We start from the raw sequence: 11514 nt of genomic DNA, 5'->3' as shown, positions 1-11514 counted from the left end.
GAGAAGCGATTGGATTGGGACAGGGTAAAGAAAAACAGGTCTCACGGAGGAAATTCCCTGACACTGGCAGGGCACTTTTACACTGGGCTCAGTCATGGGCATGATTAGGAAACAGTTTGGAAGCCATGACTAGCACTACCAAGGACAGCTGGGTCCCGGGCTAGGAGCCAAGACTTCATGTTAGAGGCACTGGTGTTACTGGGACCAGAGATTCAGACACCGACACTACTGGCTTGACCTATTACTTCCTCAAATGTTTTCCTCGCCTGCTCACTGATGCTGACATTCATTTTAATGGGCAGCAAACTTTGCATGTAAGGAAAGAGAGAGGGGGTAGGGGAAGGAGGGAGGGAGAGAGAAAGAGTCTAGCAGGGCTTACCTAGGTTGGGGTGGGGTCTACTATGGTATGATTTTGCTCGGCCCATCCCAAGTGAGGAAATCAATTTTTTCCCTCACAACAGCAATGGAATAATTTCAGATGGCTTTAAGGTTCCCCAGAATAGGAAACAGAAGAAAGCAAGGCCTTAACGAAGAATACGAAGGGAGTAGTAGTGACAAGGTTGGGGTGGGGGCCTCAAATTCTTTGTTTTTTATTTTTTTAAAGGCTCTCAAACTGCCATTCTGAAATACAGTGCTTCCCTCTGCTGGCATCACTGTGGTATAGCGCATCAAAACCAGGGATGACAGCTAAATCCTTCCCCGCATTTAGGAAAGACTGAGGAAAGACAGTGTAAGGCAAGGCAGGAGGCAAATCGCACACGGAATGATTATCCAACCACCAGGACCCCTCAGAAAATAGCCCTGAGTGTCTTTGGCTTTGAACTTAAGCAGATATATCTAACTTCTTCAGCCTGTGCTTAGTGAATTTGGTCGCACTGGCATAAATGTTCAAAGAACAATGGCTCTGAGCACCACCCACCTGACTGCAGGGGCTCTGGGCCCCTTCTGGAGCCCCTCTCAGAAACTCTGACCTGGTCGGGGCAGGGCGCAGTCTGGGGCTCTGAGTACCCAGGAGAGTCCGCCATGCTCTTCTCCTGTCTCCTGGGCCCTCAACACCTCCTGGCCAAAAAGCCCTTTGATGGAACTTTCCTCTGGCTACATTGCTGACCCTGGCACTGCTGATTCCCGACTCGGCCACAGCTGCCAGGCCCACAGGTGCCAGTTTCTGTGCAGACAGAGGACAAGGGCCCAACAGAGATGTGGGATTTATTCAGATACCCTTGTATGACCAAATAAGTTAGATGCTCTCAGTTGCCTGGTAATGTGTTTGGGTATTAAAACAAGCCACTATAGGGGCACCTGGGGGACTAAGTGGGTTAAGCCTCTGCCTTCAGCTCAGGTCCTGGTCTCAGGGTCTTGGGATCTAGCCCTGCAATGGACTCTTGTGCTCAGCAGGGAACCTGCTTCCCCCCCCCCCACCTCCCGCTGGCCCCACTTCCACCCCACCCTGCCATCTGCCTCTCTGCCTTGTGATCTCTGTCAAATAAATAAAATCTTAAAAAACAAACAAACAAACAAAAAAGCTACTATGCTTAGGGGCTTTTCTTTACTCTTGTAAAACCAGGTCTCTGGTTTTACAACCAGATCCGTAATCAAAATAGAAAACTCTACTATTGGTATTTCCTCTCTATTCCCTTATAGGTTTAACTCTAAATCTGCTTTCATTTCCTTTAGAGGCTTTTGAAATCCTCCATAATGAAGTGAGGGTGCATATTCACCCAGGCCCTGGGGTGAGCAATGGAGCCTCAAAGAGAAGGTATTCTCCACACAACTCCTCAGTTATCAGTGGTATTAAGTATTAGGGTTAAATTGCTCCTTGGAGAGAGAAAAAGTGTTTATGGGTTTATAGAATTTTCTCAAAGGCACACAGGGAAACATGAAAAATGGGTCTGATTTCAGAGGCTGGCAGATGGAAGCCTCTCCAGTTTTTAAAAAGCAATCACCAGGCAAAGTTATATCTGACACAAACAAACCAGGCACCCAAGACGCTGAGGTACTTTTTGCACCTGGAAGGAGCTGATGAGGCAGCAGTGATTCCAATCTGGGGATGGTCAGGTGATACTCCTTGAGCCTTGGCGGATGTTTTTATCACTGTAGTGGGGAGCTTCACACCTCTCCTAATGCCAGTCTGAGGACACATCCAGCTCTGACAGGAGCTACTGCGAGCAACAGACTTTGCAGAAGACTGATACCATAAGACGCATGTGTTGAAAGTTGTTCCCCAAATGGCTCCATGGGTTGCAACCAGTGTGGTCACACAGGCCCCACACTCAGACAGGCCCCACACTCAGACGGGGCCCATACTCAGAAGGTTCTGTATGCAAGATTAATATCCTGTGGCCACTGTCTTGCTACTTTGAACTTTTAATCAATTTAAGAATTATTAAACAAGATAATTTTAAGAATAATTTTACCAGGGATGCCTGGGTGACTCAGTCAGGTAAGCATCTGCCTTCAACTCAGGTCATGATCCTGGTTGGGGAGGGTCCCCTGCTCTGTGAGGAGCCTGATTCTCCCTCTCCTGCTCCCCCTGCTAGTCCTCTCTCTCTCTGACAAATGATTAGAATCTTAACAAAAGAAAAAAGACAAGACAAGACAAGACAAAGGCCTTGCTACAGAGTTTCTCTTCCTGGGAGAAAATACCTGCACAATATGAACTTCTGTTGATTTGTCTCCCCAAATCCCAAGAGGCAATAATTTCAGAGACTTAACTCACATGTCTAATAGCTGATCAGACTGTCCCACAGTGCATACCGTGCCCATGCCGCCTTCTTCCTTTCCTACCCAGCTGGTCTCCACTATCCCTTGAAGCCCTGAGCACCCTGAGCTTTCTCTTCTGAACTCTCACAGCATGGACCGGACTTGATCTTTTCTAGGTGTGCTATTATTTTAGCATTTGCTGTGTGGGCTTTAGAAGCTCCTTGCTTCTTTGAGGTCAAGGACTGTGTTGTTCCCCTACCTTGAATTGCTCTGAAGGTCAACCCCAGGCCTGGACACCTAGTACTTTGACTATGTTGCAGCCACTCAGTCTTCCACACTGTTTCTCTATCACCCTGGACCTGTCCCCACCACAGGGCCGTTGTACGTGTCCCCCCCTACCCCACCCCCCGCCCCCGAAAGCCTTTCCCCAGCTCTCCATAGGGCTTGATCCCTCCTCTCTTTTAGGTCTTTACTAAATGTCACTTCATCAATGAACCTCTCTCTGACTACCCTGTTGAACTTTCCAAACTTTCTCTTATTCCCTTTGGTCCTCATTCTCATTCCCCAACTTTACTTTCCTCCAAACTATCACCGTCAGGCCTACTAAATATTACACTTATTTGTTTATTGCTTACCTTTCTTCTCTAGAAAGGACATTCTAGAAGGATGGTGATTTTGTCTGTTCACTGACACATCCTTACTATCTAGACCATAGTAGATATTCTAACAAAACATGGGGAATTAAAGAACATGTTCAACAGGTTCTTATTTATTCTAGTTGAAGTCCTATTGCATGGATTGTGGTTCTTGGAGGATACAGGCCCTGTCAAGATCAGAGACAATAAGGGAGTAACTTGGGGGATAAGGAATCCTTTCTCTCTAAAAATTAGTTTGTGACTTTTCTGAGTTCCTGGATCATCACAGAGACTGGCCGTCAGTCTACCCAGTGCCCATTTGTGCTCCAGGCCCTGTTGGCACAGCCATTTAGGGCCTGTGCTGGGGAGGCCAGAGTCACATGTCCCCTCCCTGTGTGAATCAGAGCATCAGGCTCTGTTCCACAGTCTAGCCGGGGAGTGGGGAAACAGAATGAGAAAATGTGGTCAGACTGCAAGAGGGTGGAGCCAGATACATGCAGATCTTTGGTCGTCCTTTCCCTCGTTCAGTCCTGCTGGGGTGAAGAAGGAGGCCCGCAGCAAGGAGGCCTGTTCTGCTCTGGGTCAAGTTGGAGATCCTTCTGTTCTATGAGCTACTTGACAACCGGAGCACAGTGTCCCACAGGAGCCACGAGGGAAGGAGCTACAGGCTTCCCATGACGCCGGGCTGCCTAGGGGCCTTTGGCAGGGCTCAGCTTTAAGGTTAGCATTTGGCTGGAGGAGAATGCAGGAAGAACAACCCAGGATCAAAGGCTACCTTCAGGCAACCTCCAGGAGCAGTGGATCTTGGGAGTGGGTGGGGGACCAAGGTGGAGAGGGACAGCGGCACGAAGTGGAGGGGACATGGGTCACCGCCACCTGGGGGAGTTCAGGTAAGGAGAGAGGACTTTCTGAGGAGAAGCAGGACATAAAGGTGTGAGTTCTTCCAAGGGGAGCATGTAGCAGCTGCTGAATCAAACAGGACTGTGTAGGGGTTCCTGGCCCCCAGAGATGGACTTCAAAAGTCCACAAACCCTCCAAATTTTTAGGCACAATTTTTTGTCAGTGGTTTCCAAAGTTCAAGAATGACTGTGTGGTGGGCATTATAGGTGATCTACCCAGGCTTCATGTCTACCCCTTCTTCACACAGCCCACATCCGACAGAGGAAGGGGACCCCAGCCCCAGCTCCTGGGGTCCCTGGTCAGCACAGCCAGTCAGCACCATCACTGCTTTCATGGGGGCCCCTGTGCCCTGAGCTGTCCACTTAGGGTGACTCTTAGGATTCTTGCTTCTCATGTTGGCCTGGACCTGTTTCCTCTCTTCCTGGGGACATTTATGGCCCACCTGAGCCATCTGGCCACCAGGCTGGGGGTGTAAGCAGAGTGAGGAGAGAGGGTAGAGCCTAGGGAACCACAGATAAAGGGAGCCAGACCTGGATTAAAGCAACTCTGAAAGGCAAAGCCCTCTGCACGCATTTTGGGGCACTTAGGGACAAAATCAGTAGAGAGTCTAACAAGAGGCCCTGCGGTGTCCATTATTCAAAGCACGAAAAACAAGGAAACACTGTTGCTTGCAAACTTCTGTCACTTATGCAGATAGCACAACTTATAAGCAAGAGCAAAAGCATGTTACCTTTGTGGGCTCCAAAGGTGGCATCAGCGGCTGACTCTCCAGAGCGTGAAGCTGGGGACTAGCTGGAGTTCTCAGCTTGTTCTTAAAGTCCAGGACCAAGCATCTTGTCTACTCATGCTCAAACGCGGCTGGGCTGTCCCCAACCCAGGGCCGGCTGTGTGTTCTGTCTCACTTGAATAGAACACTGGTGGCAGGTGCGTGCCCCAGCTTCCCGCACGTGCGCAATCACAGGGGAGACACACCGCACGGTCTTCTTAGTGAATGGCTGAGAGCACGCATGTCGGCCACGAGTGGAAGGGATTGTGAGTCTGCGTCCTGAGAAGGGGAAACTGAAGTAGAAAAGGACTCCCTTCAAACAAACAAACCAAACACCTGGCCTCCGCCAGCCAGGTATTCCTCTCTGGTCTTCAGCTTCCAAGTTCCCTTTCTGGCTTAGCTGTGGCAGAAGATGGCTGAAAACCTGAAAGCGATTCTTCCTTTGCAAGTCAATGGGCAGAGTCTTAGAAGGGAGGAAAAAATGAAAGTATAGTTAAAACCCTTCCTTCTACTTATTGGGAACAGTCCTGTATGTTTCCCTTTCCAGAAATTTCCAGGCGAAGCCAATGGCTTCTTGGCCCCTGAAGGCAGATCTGGAAAGGCTGTGGAGATGGAGACAGAGAAGCAGAGGGCATAGTGGTTTAAGCCTTAGCACAGGCAGCTGTGACCTGGGAGCTAAGGTCACATATAATGAAAACTCATTATATAATCACAGTTCACACTCATGGAGTACCCATATGTGCCACACGCTGTTTTAGTGCCTTACTTTTTTTTTTTTTTTAAGATTTTTTATTTATTCATTTGAGAGAGAAAGAGGGAGAGAAAGCACAAGTAGAAGGGAGGGGCAGAGGGAGGGAAGAAGCTGGCTCCCCGCAGAACAGTGGGAGCCCGATGTGGAACTCCATCCCAGGATCCTGAGATCATGACCTGAGCCAAAGGCAGACACTTAACTGAGCCACCCAGGTGCCCCGTATGTGCCTTACTTTGAATCTTCACTATAGATACTGAAACTCAAGCATAAGCGATGTGTTACTGATCACACACACATAGCTAGAAAGTACATGACTGGTGTTGAAGCCCTAATGGTCAGATTCCAGAATCTTCGCTTTGAATGCCAGGATGAGAAGGCCACCACCAAGGACACACGCTGTGGCCAGGAGTCCAGGAGGTGGGGCAGCAGGAGCAGTACCTGTGGTTTTGCAGAGGGCTTTCTTGTTCCCTTATTTGGGTGGATTTGGGGTTTCACAGAGCACCAAGTTTCCCCAAATAGAATAGTTACCCTTTCATCTTGTCAAGGGAAAGCATTAAAAAAAAGTTCTAACATCATTTCATAAAAGTAGATGCAATGTCTTTCTTTTTTTAAAGGTTTATTTATTTGAGACAGACAGAGAGGAGAGAGAGCGAGGGTGCATGTTGAGAGTGAGCATGGCGGAAGGGACAGAGGGAGAGAGAAACTCAAGCAGACTCTGCACTGAGCACGAGGGGCTCGATCTCATGACCCTGAGATCATGACCTGAGCTGAAACCAAGAGTTCGATGCTTAACCGACTGTGCCCCCCAAACCCCCAAATAAATGTAATGTCAATGCAAAGAAGGACACAGTCTGAGAATAAAGGCCAGTCCTTCCAGTTGAGTGAATCTACCTTTGTGAACACTTCCCTCTGTTGTCCTCATTTTCCTCAGCTTACTGTGGGCTGGTGAAAATGTCCTCATGGGTGGCACCCATCTCAGGAGCCTCATCTGGGGACCACTGCAGTGCCTCATCTGATCCTCAGAAGCCCTCTTCAAAGGAGGCAGAGAAAATCTTGTTCCCCACTTCATCAATGAAGAAATCAAAGCCCAGCGAAGTCAAAAAATTTAAGGACACACAGCTTAAAAAAAAAAAAAATGGCAGGGCCAAGTTACAAACCCAGTGGTTTAGACTCCAGATGCCATGTTCTTTCCTTGTGTACCTCAAGCCACCTGCCAGATGAGCTGGCAGGCCCCCAGGCTGACTCCCAGGTGTGGACCTGAATGTTCAGAAAGAGAGGGAGCATGTGTAAGTGTTGCTTCCATCAGCAGGGCTCAGAATGTGCTAGTGCGGAGCTGGGAGCCAGTCTCTGGATTCAGGACAAGAGCCGCTGAGGGGTAGGGAAGGAGCATATTTTCCCCTTTTATCCCCTGCCCTGCCTAGCACGGGCTGGGTACCTGCGGGGGCCAGAAATCCTTGCAGCTTAGGCATGGGAGTGTGATTTTGAAGGCCATTTTTTAACTTAGGATTTTCTGTGGAAAGAAGGGAGAGCGGGAAAACGTCTCTGACACAGTTGATAGGATGCTATAGAGAAAAGGGAAAAAAAGCTGGAGTCCGGAAAAGACTGAATGGAGGCACCCGGGCAGTGAGGGGCCCAGGAAGGCAGCAAGAGGGGCCTGTCCCAGCGGGCCCTGGGGCGGGTGGGTGGGCAGGCAGGTGGGAGTGAGGCAGAAGCCCGGAAGGGTTCTCATTATCATCGCCCTGCCTATTGCTCTGGCTTTACTATCCCTGCCCTTGATTGCTATGTGCCCTGATGAGCCATGAGATCCCGCTTCAGGACCTCTGAACTGCTCCTGGAAATGCTCTTCTTAGAAACCAGCACTTACTAATGCATGTCCATCCTTTGGTGACTTCCCTGAGTGCTGTTTACCAACCAGAGAGACAGCCCAGAGCTACATCAGCACACCTCCAAAAAGTAATGAACATTTCAATGTAGTCTAAGCGCACCCAGCCTTGGGGCAGCACCTTAACTAAGAGAGGTGCTCCTGACGCCCATGGGAGCAGTGAAGAGCACACCTTATCTGCTTCTGGGTGAAGTCAGCACCCTGACCCTCTCCTTCATAACTTCATTATGGTCTGCGATTCTGTATGCAGGTGATCGTTTGGCCAATGTCCTTATGCTGCTAAATAGTTGGCTACCTGGGGGCTGGGCTTCATGTTTGCTGGCCATGGTGCCTGCAGTCTGGTGTGGAACCAGGGGCCTGCTTGGTGCCCTGTGTTTGATGAATGGTGTCCCTCCTTGTGCTGCTGGGGAAGGCCGGTGCAGCTGGCATTTTGCTTTCAACTGACACTATTCCTGGGGATAGGGTAGAAGGGGTTGGAGGTCATGGCCATCTCTAGAAAACCGTTCCCAGGCTACTCCAGGGTGTGGAGTAGAGGGAGAGCCCAAGGCTCAGAACCCACTGGGTTTGAGGTCCTTCAGTACTAGGACAGTGGAGCCTATCACCTGCTGACCAGAGTGGGGTTCAGTCTCTTCTGAGAGGCGCCTGCTGGCTTGGTCTGAGGGGTTGTCAACTCTGATTGTGGAGGACAAAGGAGATTTTGAAGCTGTGCGATGTGGGGTGGAGCAGGAGCGGGGCCTGGGCACCTGGAAGACCTGTCATTCCCTGTTCGGCCACTAAAGGACACTGTTGCTCTACAGGGCAGAGCCAGGTTGATGGCAGCCATCCCCATGGAGAAACCAGGACAAGCTGTCACTGAGTGCCAACCGTGGGCTAGGCACTTTGAATACTCTAATTCCATAATCGCGCAAGAGAGGGATGATGAAATCTATTTTACAGATGAGGTAGAGAGAATCAGAGATTAAGTGACATTTTCAATGTCTTACGGCCTTTAACAGAGGAGCCAGATTTCAAAGTCAAGTCTGCCTAAATCCACATTTAGCACCTCCCCCTGGGCACTCCCTCAGCCACAGTGCCAGATCCTGTCACGCTTGTCCTCCTAGCAGCCACCTACCACAGCTGTTGCCCACAGCACAAGCTTCCCTCACTCAAGTTAGCTAATTTTGATTATCCAAATTAATATAGAGGCCACTGACTTGTGTCTAAAATTTAAAACTGGGCTATTAAAATGGTTTGTTTGAGTCTAGAAACCATTCTTCTATGTGTGGGGAGGAGGAGAGGGACAACAGATTTGCCCTCCAGAGCTGTTTCTTCTGGTCTCATTCTGCAGTCTGACCTCCTCACTCTGCCCCCCGTCACACAGTTGCCATCGTACTTCCCTCCAGATGTGATCACATCACTCTTGAGCAGCTCCTGCAGCTCCCAGGAAAGTCCCACTCCTTACCCAGCACCTGAGGCCCTTCATGAGGGGGAACCTGCCCTGTCACCTTATCACCCAAGCCTACAACAAAGCACTCACAAACCTGCACACTCTGTCCCAGTCCCGGAGCACAGCACAGCTCACCCCTCAGAACTGTGATCTCCGGGGCCGTGGAGGAGAACCCTGAAGCTTCATGCCACCAGGTGGTGTAAGGAGGAGGAACCCAGTGAGGCTGCTGTTACAGGGCTGACCCACAGGGGGAGTCCGGGAATGTTTCTGGTCGTCCCTTCCTCAGCCCATGGAAATGTACAAGGACAGTACAACTGCAAAAGCAGATGCCTTATGACCCTGCAATTGCACTATTGGGTATTTACCCCAAAGATACAGATGTAGTGAAAAGAAGGGCCATCTGTACCCCAATGTTTATAGCAGCAATGGCCACGGTTGCCAAACTGTGGGAAGAACCAAGATGCCCTTCAATGGATGAATGGATAAGGAAGATGTGGTCCATATACACTATGGAGTGTTATGCCTCCATCAGAAAGGATGAACACCCAACTTTTGTAGCAACATGGATGGGACTGGAAGAGATTATTCTGAGTGAAATAAGTCAAGCAGAGTCAAGTTTCATATGGTTTCACTTATTTGTGGCTCCACTTGACTCTGCTTGAGTCAAGTATCATATGGTTAAATAATATGGAGGACAAGGGTAGATGGAGAGGAGAAGGGAGTTGAGGTAAATTGGAAGGGGAGGTGAACCATGAGAGACTATGGACTCTGAAAAACAACCTGAGGGTTTTGAAGGGGTGGGGGGTGGGAGGTTGGGGGAACCAGGTGGTGGGTATTAGGGAGGGCGAGGATTGCATGGAGCACTGGGTGTGGTGAAAAAACAATGAATACTGTTACGCTGAAAAGAAATAAAAAAAAATGAATCTTGGAACACTGAAAAATTAAAAAAAAAAAAAAAAAAGCAGATGCATATGGTGTAATGCTCCATACAGTGCGATCTTCGTGTAAACATTTCCAGAATAGGCAAATGTCCTCAGATTGACACCAGGGAAGGCATTTCCTGTACTGTTTTTTTTTTTTTTCCTGGTGCCCATGGTGAGCTCCAAGGTGACTCAAATGCCATCCGGAGGCTAACCCCCTTGAGGACAGGGACAGGTTTGTGAACCCCTGGGTAACCTCCTAAGCTCTACACAGCACTGGGTCTTCAGCAGTGTCTTTTCTAAGGATATTAGTCAGTCAATTAATTCATGACTAGGTGCGTGAGCAGCTGTAGGGATGGGCAGGTCATTTCAGGGTAGCATCATCTGAAACAGAAACAGCATTGTTTTGAGAGCCTGTTGAAGTCCAGAAGAAATACGGTACTTTCCTCTTCCTGTTGTAGGAGATGACTATTTAAAACTGCAGGGCACTAGACCCAGAAGGCCGTGAGGAGACAAGTGAGCAGCTTGCACTGAGCACTGTGGGCTTGTGGAGCTGATGTGCTGGGGTGTGGAAATCAGCAGGACCCACCCCCTGGTTTGGGCAGTCATGCCTTGGCCCACTGTCTTCTCCTATTTCTCAGTTAAGTCTTATTCTGAGGTCCAAAGAGACAAAGCCTATGGTGTATTTCCCCAGCTTCCAGAGAGTCCAAAACAGATGAGCTGGGATCATGGGACTCAGTCTCTTCTAGGAAGGGCTGCCCCGGAGTAGGTGAGAAATCAGAATCCGGTTCTCAGCGCAGGCTCTCCTGACTCCAGCCCAGCCTCCGTCCCTCACCAGCAGGGTTCCAGCTTCCCCGCATTCAGTGTCACAGGGAACCTACCTACTCTGGATTTGCAGGTCGGGTAAATCTTCTGTCAGTATGCATTTGCCTATCTCTGTTCCACAACCAAGGCAGCTTTGATGTCAGTCGGTCTGCCTGCATATGTTCCCACAGTCTCATGTCATCAAATGCCCTTTGAACCTTGTAAATATGTTATATACAACTTACGCTTGCCTTCTCAGTGACTGTTATATGACATTTAAACTATCTGGATGGTCTTGGGCGCCTGGGTGGTTCAGTCAGTTAAGTGTCTGACACAATTTTTTTTTTTTTTTTTAGATTTTTATCATTTATTTGTGAGAAAGAAAGAGAGCACAAGCAGGCTTCCCACTGAACCTGAAGTGGGTGGGATTCAAGGCCAGGACCCCACCGTAGGCAGACACTCAACCAACTGAGGCACTGAGGTGTCCCTAAGTGTCTGACTCTTGATTTTGGCTCAGGTTATGATCTCAGGGTCGTGAGATGGAGCCCTACATCAGCCTCTGAGCTCAGCAGGGAGTCTCCTTGAAAGTCTCTCTCTCCCTCTCCTTCTGCTCCTCTTTCCTTGTGGGCACTTTCTCTCTCAAATAAATAAATACATCTTTAAGCTATCTGGCTGGTCTTGTATACTCTACCTCCTTTAGAACCACAGATAAAACTAATTGCTATTATTC

Source organism: Martes martes (genome assembly GCF_963455335.1).
Source record: "Martes martes genome assembly, chromosome: 9".
In the NCBI taxonomy this organism is placed as follows: Eukaryota; Metazoa; Chordata; class Mammalia; order Carnivora; family Mustelidae; genus Martes; species Martes martes.
Note: the sequence above shows the minus strand (reverse complement) of the source record.